This window comes from Peromyscus californicus, unplaced genomic scaffold (genome assembly GCF_007827085.1).
Source record: "Peromyscus californicus insignis strain IS unplaced genomic scaffold, ASM782708v3 Scaffold_11__1_contigs__length_118956290, whole genome shotgun sequence".
Classification (NCBI taxonomy): Eukaryota; Metazoa; Chordata; class Mammalia; order Rodentia; family Cricetidae; genus Peromyscus; species Peromyscus californicus.
The window spans coordinates 27521758-27541588 of NW_026294402.1; the positions used below are offsets into that span (position 1 = coordinate 27521758).

The 19831-nt window shown below is 40.3% G+C and overlaps 1 protein-coding gene across 5 annotated transcripts in view; it reads left to right on the forward strand.

The window, feature by feature from the left end:
* Positions 1-19831, forward strand: part of Arhgap32 (Rho GTPase activating protein 32) — a 251435-nt gene that overhangs the window by 56322 nt on the left and 175282 nt on the right. The window lies entirely within an intron of this gene.

Here is a 19831-nt window from a genome sequence, read left to right on the forward strand (position 1 = left end):
GCTGTTGTCCTCTGTGGCCAGTACTGACAGCCATTGTCAGCCCCTCCTTTTCTTTTTCTTTTAAGATTTAGTTTTAAATTTTCAATTATGTGAATGTGTATGTCTGTATGTGTCTGTGCACACATGTGTGGATGTTCATGGAGGCCTTGGATCCCCTGGAATAGGAGTTACAGGAGGTTGTGACCCACTTGACATGGGTACTAGGAACTGAAGTCCATCCTCTGCAAAAGTAATATGCACTGAGCTGTCCCTCTAGCTCCTCCACCATGTTCTTTGGCATTACAATTATAGTGAGCTCTGTTTTCCAAGCTGTTTGCAGACAAAATTCAAAGGATAGCAAAAAACATCTGTTCTGAGCCCCAGAGAGAAAAGACTTGGTTGTAAGGGTTCCTCCGGTCTCAGAGTTATTCCAGGGTTCATGTGTTGACTTCACATGCCGGAGTGGCTCTGGTGGCACATTTGTCCATAGTGAAAGGCTTGATGGTTGAAAACACAACTTATTTAATCTGGTATTTAATGGTTGTATTGTGGTCGTTATCTGCAGCAAGTGTGCTATCACTTGACTAGGTATCTTACACTTCTCTGCTCTAGCTGTGATGAGATCTGTGCGGACATGGGCAGTTAATAGAGCTAGTAGGTGAGAAAATGGAATTAAGTATTTATAAGAATGAAAGGACACTGTCTTAATTTGGATTTCTATTTCTATTTCTGTGATTTAAAAAAGAACACAAAAGCAGCTTGGAGAGGAAAGAGTTTATTTCACTTACACTTTCATGTCACAGTTTATCATCAAGGAAGTCATGGAAGGAACTCAAGGCAGAAACCTGGAGGCAGGAGCTGATGCAGAGACTACCAAGGAATACTGCTGCTGTCTCACTCCTTGTGTCTTGCTCAGTTTGTTTTCTTATACACCCCAGGACCACTTGCCCGAGGGTAGCATCACCCCTAATGTTCTGGGCCCTTCCACATCAGCCATTAATCAAGAAAATAACAGGCTTGCCTACAGGTCAGTCTTATAGAGGCGTTTTCTCAGTTGAGGTTCCCTCATTGCAGATGATTCTAGATTGTGTCAAGCTGACAAAAACTAGCCAGCACAGACAGTTAGCCAGCACATTGCTTTACAGTGAACTGCGGGCATTTTGCACATCATCATTGGGATTTGTTCAAGCTTAAATGCAAATATTGGAACTTTCTGATAGTTTGCTTTTTCAGCAGCACACTGATGAAGGCTCTTGCAACAGAAAAACTGTTAACAGGGAGGACTGTACGGAGACACCATTGTTTGTTTAGAGGAAGAGGTAATGAGAATCGACCAAAAGGGAGCTGGAGATATAGCAGTAGTGGAACATGTGCCTAGCTTGCAGGATATCCTGACAGGGTTCTTCAACTCTACAAGCAAACAGAAACACAAAACAACTCATAAAAACAGCCAAAATCCCCAAAGAACTAATAGTGCTTATCTGTGTGTGTTATTTGTGTGAAAATGATTTATTGTTTTGTTTATAGCTAGGGATATAAATATGGTAAATCTTGAGTGTTGTCTGTAGAGGCATTGAGACTGAGCCTTTGTAAGTAGAATCATTTTCTCATTTATATATGTATATGTACATATATTATATGTATATATGTATATATATGTATATGTATTTTACACCTGGAAAAACACTAGCTGATGATAGGTTGGCAAGTTGCAAATGTCCACTGAGGCTTTTCCTTTTTTTTCCCTCTTTTTAATTCTTTAACCTTTGTTTTTCTTTTATATGTATGTCCACGCACCATTTACATATAGTGATCACAGAGGCCAGAGAAGGTGTCAGATCCCCTGGGACTGGAGTTACAGACAGTCTTGAGCTGCCATGCGGGTACTGGGAATCACATGTGGGTGGGTCCTCCGCAAGAGCAGCCAGTGCTCTTTCACTGCTGAACCATTTCTCCAGCTCCACTGAGACATTCCTAGTGCCAAATGTGGTTATGTGGATCTAAATTTCTTTGAAATTCCTTATTCATCATCAAAATCTCCATAAATTTGATACTGTATATGCCTTATTATATTTAATATTGTGGAGTTATAGCAAGTGATTAAAATTGACCTTCCAGGGAGACATTCCATTTTGTGTTCCTTTGCATACTTACCAAGTTCCTCCGTTTGACTAGTAATATCAATATGGCCAGTTTTGTTGTTGTTGTTGTTTGGTTTGGTTTTGGTTTTGAAGACAGGGTTTCTCTATGTAGCCCTGGCTGTCCTAGAACTCGCTCTATAGACCAGGCTGGCCTTGAACTCACAGAGATTCACCTACTTCTGCCTCACGAGTGCTAGGATTAAAGGTGTGTACCACCATAGTCCGGCAAGATGGTCAGTTTTTAATTGAAATATCATACTTTGAAATGGAACCACAAATATCATTTCAGTTAAAAATTATTTGTCTCTCTGTGTGTGAATGTGGTTGGCAGTGGTGATGGTTGTTCTCTGTCTCTCTCTGTCTCTCTGTCTCTCTGTCTCTGTCTCTGTCTCTCTCTCTCTCTCTCTCTCTCTCTCTCTCTCTGTGTGTGTGTGTGTGTGTGTGTGTGTGTGTGTGTGTGTGTGTGTGTACATGCATATGCCATGGTACATGTGTGGAGGTTAGGGGCCAGCTTTCAGGAGTTGGTTATTTACCTCCAGCTTGTGGAAACATGACCTCTCGTTTCTGCTGTATTGGTTACTCCACGCTAGCTGTATTGTGTACTCTACAATAGCTGGATGGCAGGCTTCTAGCTGATTCTTGCCTCCATCTCATTGTAGGAGTGCTGGCATTACAGATGCACGCCACCACACTCAAGTCTTTCACGAGCTTCGGAGTTTGATGCTAGGCTGTCAGGCTTGGGTGACAAGCACCTTTATTCACTGTCATCTTCCCTACACCCCATTTTATTTTTAATATGTTATTGTAGTACGTGGTTAGAGGTGCACAGGAAATTATAGATGATCTGGGAGGTAAATACTATCTGGTGGTCATCTAACACCGAGGGAAAACCCCTTACTGTTTCTTATCAACGGGCAAGGAAAAGCCAGTAACTCAGTGCTGGAAGGCACAGGCAGGTGGGATTCCATGAGTTTAAGGCCAGCCTGGTCTATATGACAAATTCCAGGACAGCCAGGACTACCCGGTAAGATATGGTCTCCCAACCAACCAAACAAACAAAAAAGGAAGGCCAACTTTTTTCCAGTTAAAAAAATATGAGCTGTCTTACTTGTGATTTAAGAGGTGGAAATGGAATGTTACAGGTTGGTTGTACAGTTTTGGTGAGAGTGAAATAAGTAAAATTTTTATATTGGTAAGAAATGTAACATCCAAAATATGATGAATTATTACTCATTTGATAAACTCTAATTTACAGTTCTTAAAAAGCCCAGATGCAATCTGTTGGATGATTAGCGTACATTTCTTCTGTGCTGACAGCGTTTTTTTCCATCCAGGTTTTAAGTGGATAAAATGAAGATGATAAGAATAACTACCTCTTTTTTTTTTTTTTTTTTAAAAAAAAGAACACTGTTTATTGGCTTGCTCCTCACAGCTTGCTCAGCCTGCTTTCTTTTTTTTTTTTTTTTTAAGATTTATTTATTTATTATGTACACAGAAGAGGGCACCAGATCTCATTACAGATGGTTGTGAGCCACCATGTGGTTCCTGGACCTCTAGAAGAACAGCCACTGCTCTTAACCTCTGAGCCATCTCTCCAGCCTGAATAACTACCTCTTAATAGTTACTTTTTTGGAAAAAAAATACCACATTGAGTCATTAACACAAGCCAGGCAGAGGTAGTGTACAGTACACCTTTAATCCCAACACTCGGGAAGCAGAAGCAGGGCTACAGAATGAGTTCTAGGACAGCCAGGGTTACACAGAGAAACCCTGTCTTGAAAAACAAACAAAAAACAAAAATAAAAACAAAACAAATCAAAAGTCATTAACACTCTTCAGAATGCATGATTTTCATTATAATCCTTTATTCTTTTAAAATTATTTGTGAATAGTACTAAGCATATAGTCCAGAATTCATGAGAAATTGCAGTGTTTCTAGTATCCACCCCATACATATATCCTCTGGAGTTACTTGTCAGCATTTGCAAGTGTATCTCTAGTTATTATACATGCTTCTTTTAAATAGGAGCAGTAGAATATTTTATAGACTTTGGAAGAGAAATGCGCTTTGAATTTTTAATTTTTGTTCTGTGCCTTGAAATTTTTTTATGATCCATAATTCACTCTCAGAATGTAAAAGTGCTTCTGTCATCTTTCTCTAGGATTGCTTGAGAGTCTGTTGAATGGAGATGTCCCACCCAGCCTGTCTCTGTTGCCCCCACCCCCCCATTTCTCTCCTGGCAGTGCTTGAGTAGGTGCAGTACAGTCTTGACTCTGTATGGTACTTTAGTGTTGAAAATACATTGTCTCTTTCGCTCAGAATGACCTGTAGAGCTATTGAAAGGAATGAAGACAAGTATTGGGAGCTAAATGAAGAAGGTATTCTTTGGTATTTCCTAATGGTTAGAGATAAGAGGGATGGCAAGTGGCTGGAGTGGGAATGCTTTCCTTAGGGCGGCTGTTCAAGTCCTTAGGTAGAGAGGGGCACTCAAACTCACCTGGCTGGAAAGGTGGCTGGGTTGAAAAACTGGAGCATGAGTGCAGAGGTCCTTCAGGCGTGATCAAGGGTTGCCGCATGACTGGAGAGCCTTCCAGACTGCAGGCCTGTGGTCCAGGCAAAAGAGAGAAAGGTAGGTCGATGGAGCACCATACTGCCACGGGGAGATTTAAGTAGGTGGATTCAGAAAGAAACTCTTCGTTCGTGACAGGAGGGAGAGTCTAAGCTGAAGCTGTTGCTGTTCAGATGGAGGGTGCTGGAAGTTGGGGCTGTAGGAATAGCTGTGGAGAGGAGACACATTCAGAAAGTATTGTAGGTAGAGAGCTTCAGGATGTACTGATGAGATAGTTGGGGATTTGAGGAAGAGGTGAGAGTTTCATTTTCGAAACATGGCTCTGTAAATGTAAAAAGCAGACCTTAATTTATGACCAATTTGCGCAGTAATTTCCGAAGTGTTGGCCAATGGTCACTTGCCTATGTGAGGTAGTGTTCTGCAGTGCTGTGCCAAATATGAGAGCTGGCCCTGGGTTATGTGTTGTAAACTCTCCACTACTGAACCTTAATTTATGCCCAGAAACCCTGGTTCTCCCACAGTCTTTTTTTAAAAAACAAAAAAAAAAACAAAAAAAAACAAGTTTTATTTTGTGTGTATGAGCATTTTGTCTGTGGATCATGTGCATGCAGTGCCTGTGGAGGCCAGAAGAGGGCGTCAGTCCTCTGGAACTGGGGTTACAGCTGGCTGTGAGCTTCCCTGGGGGTTCTGGGTTCTTAGTAAGATCAGTCAGTGCCCTAAACTCTGAGCCACCTCTCCAACCCCCAGTTTGTCTTCTTGTTGTCTGTCCCTGGCTCCCAGCTGGGAACATCTGCCCTTGTCTCACAAACTGGTTTTTGTTCTTTGATTTGCCTTCTCTTTCCTCTGCTGCTCTCAGGGATGCACAGGTGCTGCTGCCTCAGCAGGGCCAGGGCCAGGCCAGAGATCCTGAACTGGACACCTAACTAAGATGGACCCTGGAGAGAAGTAAACCCCCAAGTTATTCTTTGACAGCCACTCGAAAGCCATGGCATATTCACGTGTACACACACACACACACACACACACACACACACACACACACACACTCTCATGCTGTGGTATGTGTGCACATATGCACACAGTAAATAAAATAAATAAATAAGTAAATGTTATGAAAATTTTAATGCAATGACTGCATTTTACCAGATTAGTTTTCATAGATCACATCATGCTATACTGACTCCCTCAAGTCTGATTTCCTTTGCCCAAAGTCTGCTTCAGTACCACCATCAGTTCTCGTGTCTTCTTGTTGTATCATACCCAGGGACAGAACGTGCTTTTCTCTTAGGGAAGAACTGCTCCATTGCGCTGTCTCTCACTCATGTATTGTGAAACTATGCATGTTATCCTGTTATTTTGCCTGCTCCTAAAGTCCATCAGATAACAGCAAAAAAAAAAAAAAAAAAAATACAAACTTGCTTTTGCTTCCAGAGATTAAAGTTTCAGAATAGATGACTCATAGCAGCTAAGGGTGGGCCCTCAGGTGGTACTTCAGTGAATGTGGGAGGAAATTCTAGGGCAGGTGATGTCCATGACAGATGCTGTGTTAAGTACCTACTTGAATTGCTGCAGGAAATGTTTGAGAAGGTGAGACAACAAATGTTTAGACGGTTGGGTTGTTTTCATATTGTTTGTCTTGCAGGACAGAGGTCTGAAATCAAGATGTCAGGTGTGCCACACTCCCTCCAAAGAGTAGAGGGCTTTTTGAGTCTACCAGCACCTGCTGGTTACAGATGTTTGTTGGCTTGTGTATGTGACTCTAATTGTTGGCTTTAAGTTCTCATGGCCTTTGTCTGTGACTTCTCCAATATTTTTTATAAAGGACACTTGTCTTTGGATTTAGAGTCTGCTGAATCCAAGATAATTTCATTTTAAGATTCTTACATTTATAAAAGATCCTTTTTTTTCCAAATATAAAAGATTCACTGGGACTGGGAATTCAGACTTGGACATGATATAGAGGCTGGCATTCAGCTCATTAAACTGATCAAAACTTGTGAAGTCCTCATTGGAAAAACAAGGGAATGGTAGAATGGGAGTTCAAAGACAGGGACAGTTATGTACTACATGTGCTTGGTTTCTAAAACCCCGTTATCCTGTCAGGGACTCTGCTGTGGGATGTCTTTCTGTATGCTGTGAATATGTATTGCTCTGATTGGCTGATAAATAAAGCTGCATTGGCCTATGGCAAAGCAGCTTAGAGGCAGGTGGGAAATCCAAGCATATATATGGAGAGAAGAAAGGAGAGGAGAGAGAGACGCCAGCCACTGCTGAAGGAGCAGCAAGATGCCAGCAGAGTGGTAATGCCACGGCCACGTGGCAGTACTTAGATTAATAGAAATGGGCCAAGTTAAGTTGTAAGAGCTAGCTAGCAAGAATCCTGCCATTGGCCATACAACTGGTAATTAATATTAAGCCTCTGAATGATTATTTTATAAGCGGCTGAGGGACCACAGTTCCTGGCGGGACAGGAGGAACATGGGACCTCAGGCCGGGTGGGACCTGAGAAAGCTTACGGCTACAGTACTCCTTTTGATAGAGTTCATATTCCGAGTAGTTTTCCTCAGCCCAAATTGGAGGTCTTAGAAAACACTCTTAATAGTTTTGTTAAAAATCAGTTGCCTATAGGTATATAGGTCATGTTTTGTATTCTGCACATCAATACATGAAGCTATAATTCAACATATTTTTGTAGTTGTTTTTTTATTTTTTTAAACTCTTTGGAGGCCCACCACCCAGCTCCCAAATAAATACACAGAGACCTATTCTTATTGAATGCCCAGACTTAAGCTTGGCTTGTTTTTAGCTAGCCTTTCTAACTTAAATTAATCCATTTCTTTGGTGTTTTACCTCTGGGCTTTTTACTTTTCTCTGTCTATATATCTTTCTTCCTTTCTTACTCTGTGGCTGGTTGTGTGGCTGGGTGCCTGGCCCCTGGCATCCTCCTCTCCTCTTTTTCTTGCTCCTAGCTCTTTCCTTTCAAGCCTAGGTTTCTCCTCCTATTTATTCTCTCTACCTGGCAGTTCTGCCTGTCCCTCTCCTGCCTACCTATTGGCTCTTTATTAAACCAATCTGATGTTTTAGACAAGCAAAGTAACACAGCTTTATAGAGTTAAATGCAACATAAAAAATGCAACACATCTTTACATCATCAAACAAATATTCCACAGCATAAACAAGTGCAACACATCTTTGCATCATTAAACTAATATTCCACAGCATAAACAAGTGCAACACAACGTATTTTCATGGTTTGAATATTCTGTACTCACTTGGCATCCCATTTAAAGACATTTAGGTGGTTTCAATTTTGCTGTAGACTGCTGTTTTGAGGCCTCTTGCGTATGTTTCCTTGTGCGTGTATGCTTACCTTCTCTGAGATATCCTAAATTTGAATTGCTGAGTTGAAGGGTGTGTACAATCACTGTTAGTAAATTTTAGACAGTTATTCTTAATAATTTAGTTGTATCAATTTGTAGTCAAACTAGTACATATTAGAAAGTTTGTCATGTATACTTACTCCTGGTTGGTTATACCAGGAATCTTCTTATTATAGAAAATTTCAAATATATACAAAAGAAAAGACAATACAATGAACTCCACTGTGCCTGTTCCCTAGTTTCACTATATAACCAATTTTATTTTAACCAAAGCTAGACCACAGTGCTGGGTGTGGTGGCAAGCACATGTGATTCCAGCTGCCATACTGTTGGTGTCTCATACATTCTTTTTCTGAGAGTAACTTTCTTTTCTTTTGGTTTGGACTGCGAGGGATTGAACCTGCAGAGTTGTGTCACGGGTCAGGCAAGTCTTTGTGTCGGGCCACACAAGGGCACTCCACCAGCTCTCCACAGTGTAACTTTTAATATCATTTATAACAATTGCTTTCCTTGAAATGACAAATTCGATTCATTTATTTTTAAGAAACTACTAAATATTGTTTGAGTGGTCGTAATTTGTTTTGGTTTCTCAAGTGAAAGTGGTATTCCATGAAAATGGAGCTAGTTCATCTTCTGCCTTAGTCAGAGCTGTTCTTTGAGACAACCCTCTGCTGTATACTCAGGTGTAAAGTGCTTTGTACATGCTCTCATTCATCCCACAGAGACGTGGATATATCTAACGGGAGAATAAGGCAAATACTTTTTCTGCTGCCTTTAGAGTAGTAGCGGAAAGTACATTTTTTTTTTTGGTTTTTCGAGACAGGGTTTCTCTGTGTAGCTTTGCGCCTCTCCTGGAACTCTCTTGGTAGCCCAGGCTGGCCTCGAACTCACAGAGATCCGCCTGGCTCTGCCTCCCGAGTGCTGGGATTAAAGGCGTGCGCCACCACCGCCCGGCGGAAAGTACATTCTTTGTTGTGAGAAACTGTAGGTACGTGCTCCTGGAGAAGATAGTGGAGCAGCACTCTGGGTTGGTACCTGCCTTTGTTCATTTCCACCTGTTTGCATTTGTATTATGAGTACAGATGGCAACACAGTGACCAAGGCAGCAATTTAGTAGGAAAGTAGAAGACTGCTGAGAGTGTCTGAGACCTCAACTCCAGTAACAGATACGCTGCGTCTGTACTGGCATGTCTCTGCTCAGTTCCTCAGCCGTTATAGCAGGTTGACAGTTGTAGCCCATTGTGACTGACTAATGAGAGTCAAGCGCCTTTTTTTTTTTTTTTTTTAAATAATGAATGGTCTTACTAACATTTGGATAATAGCCTCTTTGAAAATGACATCACTAGGTGTTGGAAATGTTCAGCTCCATCCTGGGACCCTTGTCATTTGTGTGGGTTAGATGGCTGAAGAGCAGTTTTGTGGCACATAGTGTACTACTTCTGTAGCTGTTTCATGTTTTATTCACAGTTGATAATTTTTGAGTTGGTGGAGATAGAAGACATATTGGAGAAATGTGAGTTGTTCATCTTGATCAGGACCCAGACTAACCCAAGTTTAAAATGTGTAGTTATATGCACGTGGTTTACTAGTAACACCGTACACGAGAATTTGACTATGCAGAGGTGTCCAAGTGCTTTCCACTTACTTTTAACTACTTGCTTGTTGGTGTATTTAACAGAAATACATTTTAGTAGTGAGGTTTTATCTGTAGTCAGAAAACAATTGTAAGTCACACATTTAATAGTTATAAAGAATCAGTCAGAGTTCCGAGCACAAAACAATAGTAACATCACAATGGGAAGTATTTGAAGAAGAGCCAGTAATGTCCTATTGCGAGCATGAAAATTACTGTTTTTTTTTAATACTGGATTGTGTGTTATATTTTAGGCTCATTTTCAGTAGATTTTTATATTTTGTGACTCAATTGAACTGATTTGAAAAATGGTATTTGATAAAGATCCCAATGAAATCCTTTAGCTCAAAGTTATTTTAACCTTATTTTTATTTATTTATTTATTTATTTATTTTGGCATAAAATAAAATAATTTTAATGTGAAATTCATATTATAATCAATAAATCCAATGACCAGTACAAACTCAGGTTTAACTATGATCAATAGATAATAGAGATAATAATATGGTGATTCTAATATTTATTTATTTTTTTAATCTTTTTTATTTTATAATTTAATTTAATTTTACATATCAGCCACAGATTCCCTTGTTCTCCCCCCTCCCGCCCCCCCTTAACCTTACTTTTAACATGTTTTACCATCAGAAAGCACACACTATGAAATGTCCCCCTATTATATACTTGTTGAGAAGTAATGCTGTGGAAAGATCTATTTAAATTTACAGACAAAATGTGTACAATGAACTGTTAATTGCTGTCATGCCATATTTTAACAAAAATGCCTTGCAAGGTATTTTGTAACAAAAAGGAAGTAAATCAAGTAAATTTATTCATACAGTTTTATACATTGTATGGTTTTGCTTGTTATTAGAAGCCACAGTGAGAGACAGTAGGAGAGAGTTAAAGGTTCCTGTCTCATTCAGACATAGCTGCAACTGCTCTTTTAGTAGTAACATTTGAATCATTTCCTCAGATTATATAGGCTATTAATTTGGGAAAATTAACTTATTTTTGTATGTTTTATAAATTAACTTGGATTGGATATGCAATATCATGTTAAATTTTCTTAGCTCTGTTGAAATAATTTGTTTACTAAAGAGCTACTTATGTCCCCATTCTTTCACAGCAGCTAGCTATATAGTTCATTTAGCATCTTAAAAACATTTTTGTTGGGGCTGGAAAGGTGGCTCAGCAGTTAAGAGCACTGACTGCTCTCCTAAAGGACCCAAGTTCAGTTCCTAGCACCCACAGGCTGCTAACAACTGTCTGTAATTTAAGATCTGACACTCTCACACAGACTTAACCTGCAGGCAGAATACTAATGCATGTAAAATAAAATAAAAACAACAATAACATTCAACAAAGAAACAAACAAATACAAAACCAGACCATGAAAGTAGCATGGGGGCCATAGGGAAGAGGGAACAGGAGGGCGATGGGGGATGAAGTGAGAAAAATATGTACATGTATGAAATTGACAAAGAATAAGAGGTATTTTTGATGTTTGGTATGTGGCTAGATTACCGAAGGGCATCTGTTAATATTCACAGTGTCTATCCTAGCAAAGCAGATACAGATCAAATCTTCAAGTAACCTAAATTTTAAAGAGTTGACAATTTTAGAGAGTTCAGATACACAGTTTATTTTCTGGTGTCCGAGTATGCCGTCTTCAGCCTTCCTGCCAGGCTGCCTTTATGTACTACTAGTTCTCTACAAACTCCAACCTTAGCACGCTAGCAGAACTGTTTTCTGTTGGTAGTGGGGTACTTTACAATACTGCAAATGTAGACATTGTATTCATTAGTTTATTGGTATTTTGAAGTAGTTGAGTCAACTATATATTATATGGAAACTTTCCTTTCAAGGTTTAATAATTAAATTACTGTAAGCATAATTTAGAATAATTTAAAAGTAACATTTTATATATATCTGTTTTCTAGTCATTTACGTATGATTAATGCTTTAATTATACATAGTTTGCATTTTATTTATAGCAAGGGTTTCCTCAGGTTTCCAGGTTCTGTAAGTACACCCTTTAAATAAGTATGTAAAGTTAGTAAGGTACTGAAACCTGAAGTTGTGGGTAATGCAAATAAGATTTAAGCTAGAAAAACCCGGTATGAATAAATAACAAAATTTGGCAAAACCAAATTTATTAGTATGATTGTAGTCTTTAAAAATATACTTTAGAGAGGCCAGGTGATGGTGGTGCATGCCTTTAATACCAGCACTCAGGAGGCAGAGGCAGGCAGATCTCTGTGAATTCAAGGCTAGCCTGGTCTACAGAGTGAGTTCCAGGACAGCCAAAGTTCCACAGAGAAACCCTGTCTTGAGACACACACGTGCATGCATACAGTATATTAAAACATACTGTAGAGGGACCAGGGAAATGGCTTAGGAAAGTGCTTGTAGACAAGTTCTGAGACTTGAATTCAGACCTCCAGCACCCATGTAAAAAGCTGGTAGGGTGGCATATAGTTGTCATTACTGGGGAAGCAGATACAAGAGGATCCCTGAGGGCTCACTAGCCAGCCAGTATAGCCTAATCATTGAGCTCTAGGTTTGATAAGGGAACCTGTCTAAAAAATATGATAGAGATGGCAGCCATTGAGGAAGAGTGGTCTGGTCTCCCCCACCCCCAATCTCTCTCTTTTATGTACCGCTTTCACACAGGAAAAAAATAGTTTAGATTTTCATGAATCCTGAAACTAGTCTAGACAATGCAGCTTCATATAAAGAATATGGTATTAAATGTAAACTTCTCTGTTTCCTGGTTCTTTGTCCTAAGGTAAATGATCTCTCTTTACTTTTGTGTGAATGGGCATGGCCAAATGTTCCTGTATGGGTAGCAGTGGCAATTAAGTAAATTACATGTCTTGTTTAATAGTTTAAAGCCAGTATTAAAGACTTGTCAATAGTGTTAATCTTTTTGTTGTGTGCCTTTCTTCTTCTTTTCTTAAAGATAAGGCTACACTATGAATCCTAGGTTGTAAGCCTCCTTCCTTCATCAGTGCTGGGATTACAATTATGTGCCACTACACCTGGCACTGTTAAAAGCACACACACACACACACACACACACACACACACACACACACACACACACACAGAGAGAGAGAGAGAGAGAGAGAGAGAGAGAGAGAGAGAGAGAGAGAGAGAGAGAATAAGTTTGTGTGTGTGTTTGTGTTTGAGATAGCATCCTGGTTTTTTAAATTTTTTTTTATTTAATTTTTTAAAATTTTACGTATCAACTACTTTTCCCCTTCCCTCCCTTTCTCCCATTCCTCTCTCCCACATCCCACCCTCTATTCACTCCTCATAGAGGGTAAAGCCTCCTTTGGCTAGTCAACACAGGCTGGCATGCCAAGTTGGGGCAGGATTAAGCCCCTCCCCCTGCATCAAGGCTGAGTAGGGCATTGCATCATAGGGAATGGGCTCTAATAAGCCAGTTCCTGTACCCGGGATAGGTCCTGGTCCCATTGCCAGGGGCTCCACAAACATCAAGCTATACAACTGTCAACCCCCTTCAGAAGTCCTAGTTCGTTCCCATGCAGGCTCCCCATCTGTCAGTCCAGAGTCTGTGAGCTCCCACTAGCTTGGGTCAGCTGTCTCTTTTTCCCATCTTGATCTCAGCATCCCGTTTTATACCCAGATGACTCGGAGCTCACTATGTGTAATTTTGTCTTTTAAAGTTTTCCTATGTTCTGTGTTGAGGTAGTCATTCCAGCTGTCTTTTTTGTGCTAGAATGTCTTTTCTGTCTTTCACTTACAACTTGTTTGTATCTTTATATAGTCATGTGTTGCTTAATGGTGGGAACGGGTTCAGAGAAATGTTTTGTTAGACACTAGGTCACTATATAATGTCCTGTGGGACCACTGTGATAAATATGATTTGTTCTTGACAGAGTAACCTTACACAGTACTTGACTATATTTAAAATATCTCTTGTAAATGACACGTATGTTGCCAGTGGAATGCTTATTGGAAAATTTAATCCATGTATGTTGAATGTAGTTACTGATAAGATAGGATGTATACTTGCCATTTGTCTTCTGTGTTTCATATCTTTTTTATATCTTTATTTCTCCATCTAGTTATCTTTCCTACATTTAGTCTTAGCGTAAAGGCCCAGGTACAACTTTTCTGCTCGATATTTTCTGGTATATACCATTTAAAATTTTCTTTTCTCATTAAAAAAAACTTAGTGCTTGAGAATTTTATAAATTTTATAAATATTTTTGTCCATATTCATCTCTTACTCCATCCCTTCCAATTCTTCCCACGCCCCACCCCCACTTTGCCCCCCCAGCTCCATGTGTTCTTTTTAAACCCTCTGAGCCTACACAGTGCTGCCAGTACATTCATGGATGTAGTGCCACCCCCTGGAGCGTGGGCAGCCATCTGGGGCGTGGCCATCCGGAGGCCACATCCTTGAAGAAAACTGACTCCCCCAGCAGTCATCCACTGCCAACAGCTCCTCAGCTGGGGACTCTGGGGGACCCTCTCCATCCATGTCAGGACTTTGGATTGATCTTGTGCAGGTCTTGTGAATGCAGCCATAGCCACTGTGGTGAGTGTGTGTGTGTGCAACAGCCCTAGCACGTCTTGAGAAACACCGTTTATTTTTATTTATTTAATTTTTAGTTATTTTGTGGCTACCCTAGTGTCTTTGTTAGTGCTTCTATTTCTTTTTTTTTTTAAGTGCTTCTATTTCTATGATAAAATATCATAATCAAAATTAGCTTGGGGAGGAAAGGGTTTATTTCATCTCACTGGTTGTAGTCCATTATCCAGAGAAGTCAGGGCAGAAACCTGGAGGCAGGAACTGACTGATATAGAGGCCATGCAGGAATTCGGCTTGCTGGCTTGCACAGCCTGTTTTGTCATACCATCCAGGACCATGGGCCCAGGGGTAGTACCACTCACTGGGTGGGGCCCTCTCACATCAATCATTAATTAAGAAAAAGCCTTGAAGGCTTGCTTATAGGCCAGTATGGTGGGGACATTTTCTCAGTTTAGAGTCTTTCTTTCCAAATGACTCTAGCCTGTGTCAAGTTGACAGAAAAACTAGCCAGCACACCTAGGGAGTATGATTGTTAATGAATGGATTAATACTAACTTAATTTCAATGATATGCATAGTCTTTGTTCCTATGTGACATCTTTTCTATCTCTTTCTCTGTACTATTATTTAATACAAAGTACTCTTTATATACTATGTGCTGTTAAGACAGTTTCAAAATTATTGCTTTATTCAGTTGATTTTTAAATGAGAAGAAACAAAAGAAAAAACAGATGTAAACAGAATTTGTTTGTACTCTCTTGGTTCTCATGGGGTAGGTTACTAACTACAAATTCTGTCATCTAGTTTTTGGTAATTTTCAGCTATTAATCTTATGTCAAGGGTTCTTTGTATATGGTAAGTTGCTCCTTTTACAGTTAAAATGTCGTGAAACTTAAGGTGTATTTGTATTTTAAGTTGGAGGAAGTTTCCTATGTCTTGTAGTGCAGCAGGGCATATCACTTGGAATTAAATAATCAAAGTTAACATCTGGCCTTTTCTCTTAGTAATAGCCTGCTCCCGGGAAGATTGTTTCATCTGTCTCACTTGCATGCTGAAGAAAAGATTAAGATATCAACTTTCATGTAGTTACTTGTTGGTAGAACTTGACCAAGTATAGACGAATTTCTAAATGGTCTTATTAAATAAAAAACACGGAGACAAATATAGGGGTGAAAGCCTTAGAGAGATTAGGGAAATAGGGAGAGCCACCAGCCAACCTTACCTCACCAACTCTGCAGCTTCCAAATGTGAGTTACTTCCTGTCTACCCATGCCTTTATATGCCTTGCTTTTCTGCCCTCTCATTGGCTCTTAGCCCAGCTACCGCACTTCCTTGTCACTGTCTGTCTGTACAGACCTCTAGGTCTCTGTGGTTGGTACTAGGATCAAAGATGCGTGTCGCCACGCTTAGCTCTGTTTCCTAGTATGGCCTTGAACACACAGAGATCCTGCCTGCTAAGTATCGGATTAAGGTCGTGCGCTGCCTGACTTTGTTTACTTAAAATGACTGGCCTTTCCCCCCTGATCTCCAGGCAAGCTTTATTTATCAAAGCACAAATAAAATATCACCACAACCAAGTAAATTGTCCAGTTATATAAAGTGCCATTTGAGGATTCTACTACTCTTGTTTTACTTTACATGTCTTATTTTCTCTTGATAGTAGCAAGGGAGAATATGCTGGTGATTAGCTGAAGTCCATAAGAAAGACTTCAACTACTTAAAGTAATTGGTTGGTGCTAAGGGTAGCTGTGTGCTCCACACAGGATCCTTTCCTTACCCCCTGCCACTCAATAAACCCTAGAAGTAGCCATCATTGTCAGTATTCCAGAAGTCATTGGATCTGCATTGCCCATCAATTGGATTCTTTGGTACTGAGCTCAGCATAAAGAGGTCAGTGATGCTATGGAGATAAGGAAAGGAATAGGAGACATCAGTGTCTGCCTCACAGTAGGAAACATGTCTAGAAGAAACAGGAAGAGTGGATGATCCCTCTGTGCACTCACAGTTGGCATCAGCTGTAGGCTGAGACACTCCTGTATGTACGCCCCTTGTTCTTAGCCTTCCAGAGTCACCACTGCAGGATGAATGTTGGAGAACCATGAACGTGAACACAGAAGCAACAGTTTCAAAGCCATTGGTTTAAATAGGGTTTTAGGAGGGGGCAAATTCCTTCTTCATGTAGAGTTCTCATTCACTGTCTGACCACCTCTCCCCTTGGAAAGTGTCTCATTGTAGCTCAAGCTGGCCTCCTGACTCGGCCTCCTGAGCCCAGGGAATAGAGGAACACACCACCAAGCTCAGCTTCTTATGTCTGATATTCAAGTTTGGGATTCATTTTTGACACTGACGGTATTGCTGTACTTAGTTAAAAGTTTCTGTGATGGTTCAATTAGAAAAAATTCAGTCTCTGAAATAAGAATTCGTGGTTTTACACAGCTTTTTTTCCCTTGTGTGTGTGTGTGTGTGTGTGTGTGTGTGTGTGTGTGTGTGTGTGTGTGTTGACACACTGTGAATTTTCAGTTTTCTTTATATCATGTTAAAGAAATTATGCAGTTTCTAGATCTTATCCCTTTTATTTTTATTTGTTGTATGCCTTCTCTCCATGATAATCAGGATGCATAGAATCTTCTGACTGCCTGGTCTTGTCCCCATGGTCTCATGTTAAGCACCAGCTAGGTCATGTAGCTGCCCTCTACTTGCCTTTGGAGAACCCGATTTACGTGATGAGTCTCAATGTCTAAGAACCACCCTGGGTGATTCTCCTGTGTTCTTCAGCCTCGAGAACCATCACAGTAGCAGCTCAGTTTTACTTGTGAGATAATTACCTTCGCAGATTCTCCACAGAGCCAGGCTTAGACTTCAACCTGTAAAGCCACCATTCAGCTGGAAGTTGTCAGCCTGCAGATTTCCGAGTCAAGAGCCCTGCTATTTCAGTGGTCCTGTGGGAGCAGGGAAGTCTGGCATTAAGCCAGACTGGAGTCTAGAATCTGGGGAGCTCTTGTTGAGAAAAATCTGACTAAGGCAGGTAAAATTTAAATCAGTCTCCCCTAGTTTCCTAGTTACCAATTGGCACTTTTTTAAAAATCTATGTTATTGATCATTTTAAAAACAGAGTTGCTGGAGAAACAGATACAATTTTGCCATTTCTATTGAAAGCAAAGTGGTTGGGTAGGAAAGATTGGGGGTGGGTGTAATTATAGTTCTCTTAGAATTCAGTTTTTATTTGGTATCTGTAATAGGCTTATTTGGGGCCAGAGAGTAACTTTGCATCTTCTTAATTGGTGCTTTTACCATATACCTACTTCTGTTGTCTCCTTGTGCTTGCCTTTGGAAACGACACACTCTGTCTGAGCTCTCTGACCTTAACACAGACTTTTACTCTGATGGATGGCTCATGAGGTGAACTTCTCTGACCTTAAAAGGTATTGGGAGGAATTTTTGGACTTCCCTGTTCAGAAAGCCATGCCATTTTCAGCAGTAAACCCATGCTAAAAGTGAGGGCTCTGTTTTGTTCAGAGGTGAAAGTGACCCATTGGTTTTTGTTGTACTGTTTTGAGACTAATATACTCTGCCTTCTCTTTTGCTCACCAAGCTTATTCGTGTGTTTTATTGTCCATATCCATCATGCTCCTCTCAACTCCTGATCCCATGCCACACACAGTCCCTTTCTTTTGCTTTAAAACTCAATCCCAGTGTTTGTTATCTGTTTTGCTTTGTCTATTCTGTGTTCTCCTGGGCAGAGCAGATGGTGAGTAAACATTCTAGAGGGGCTTAAGCTCCTTATCTCAGGTAATAATACTCTGGTTTTCAAAGTTCATACAGTTCCAGAGCTGTTCCAAATACTGGAAGAACATATTCATTGTTACATGATCTGGTCTAGCAAGTCCAGTTTTCTTAGGCAGTTTATGCAAATACTTTATCTGTGGAACCTTCCCTTTCCTAGTATCTAATTCCTTGGGATTGTTTTCCCATGAGCTTGAGGGTGAATAGATTTAACTGAACACAGGATTGTCAGGATTTATTTTTTCTTTGGCAGAGAGTTATCGAGATAGCCTAAAAGACTAAGTTATGCAGAATGAAGGTGAATATTGTATGTGTTAATGGTTAATACAAATGTTAATAATTTTTGGGTTTTAGGTTTTTATTTGTACACAGATTCTGTTTATATCATTCTTCACTTCAGGAGTCTGAATATTAATTATTATGTGGTCAAAAGGAGAGCTGTGGCTTGATTTGTTAAAGCTTGAGGCTAGGAGTCTTACTGCTTATTTGCATAAATAATATGCTAATGTTATTACATTATTAAAAATTGGAAAAATTTTGAAAGTTGCTGGAGAAATGATTATTTCTAGGCCAGAAGAGTGTTGCCAGCAAGCCTGAGAGCTGGTCTGAGAATATGGTTTCTGCTGGTGCGTGACTAATTTTCTGCTTTGCTGTGCTTTGTATGAAGCATAGATGGCAGAAGAGTTCTGAGGGACAGCCAGAACGTAGGCGCAAGCCCTTCTCTTTGGTAGTTGTGTGGAGAGGTGTTCTGGAGGTAGTACAGAAATGTGCCTTAGCCTTACCTCAGTCAGAACAAGAGCCCTTGGAAAGGATATGCTCAGCAAATCCTGTAGGAACATCATGGAAAAGGATTCGAAAGTAATTTTTCTGTGTACATTCCGGTGCACACATAGCTGAAGCTTGTATCTATTTCTGGTGAGATAAAGTATAGCTTTCAAAATGAAGCTTTTTCTCTTTTAAAAATAATCCTCCAGCTAGAAGAGGAAAAGAAAGAATTTAAATTCAGCCATAAAGTTCTTGAGAGAGAAATCTGAGTTAGAGTGCAATTTTATGTTCATCCCCCACCCCCAAGCTCTGTGTGTGTGTGTGTGTGTGTGTGTGTGTGTGTGTGTGTGTGTGTGTAAATGTACTTTTCCAGTGTCACCCAGCAGTTAGTTGATGGGGTTAAGAGGTTGTCTCTCTTTGTTCCTGTTCTGAACAGCCACACGAAGTTACGAGCTTCTTGAGGAGTTGACCAAGGCCTGGGGTCTGCATGAAACTCTTCCTTTCTGATTGCTTCTCACTGCAGATGGTTTTCACCAGCATTCCCTACTAACCATTAGACATGCATATGTAAAAATCAGCTCTCTGCAGACCCTAGCTTGCAGTACTCACCCTGTGTTAGCTTCTAGGCTGACAATAGAACCCCGACCCTGTTGTACATTGTCTGGCTTCCTAGGCATCCCATAAAAAATCCAGGAGGCAGTTTGCATAACCCTTGTAACTGTTATGCATGACCGTAAAACCAGCACCATGTGGGTAATCCCATGTTAGTTCCAGTGGCAGCTGAGCTACCCTGGGACCATAGTAATGGCAGCCTTTGAATGCCCAAGTGGATGAGCACCATGAAAGCAACACTGAGGAGACATCCCCGTTAGTGGCCCCGTGTCAGCAGGGTGGCCTGAACAGTTACTTGTTCATACTCTCAAGACTCCAAATGTGGTCTGGCCAATTCCTAGTTTTTCTAAAGGCATCTTTTGAATGGATGAAGAGATAACAGGTTTTATTGTTAATTAAAAATTT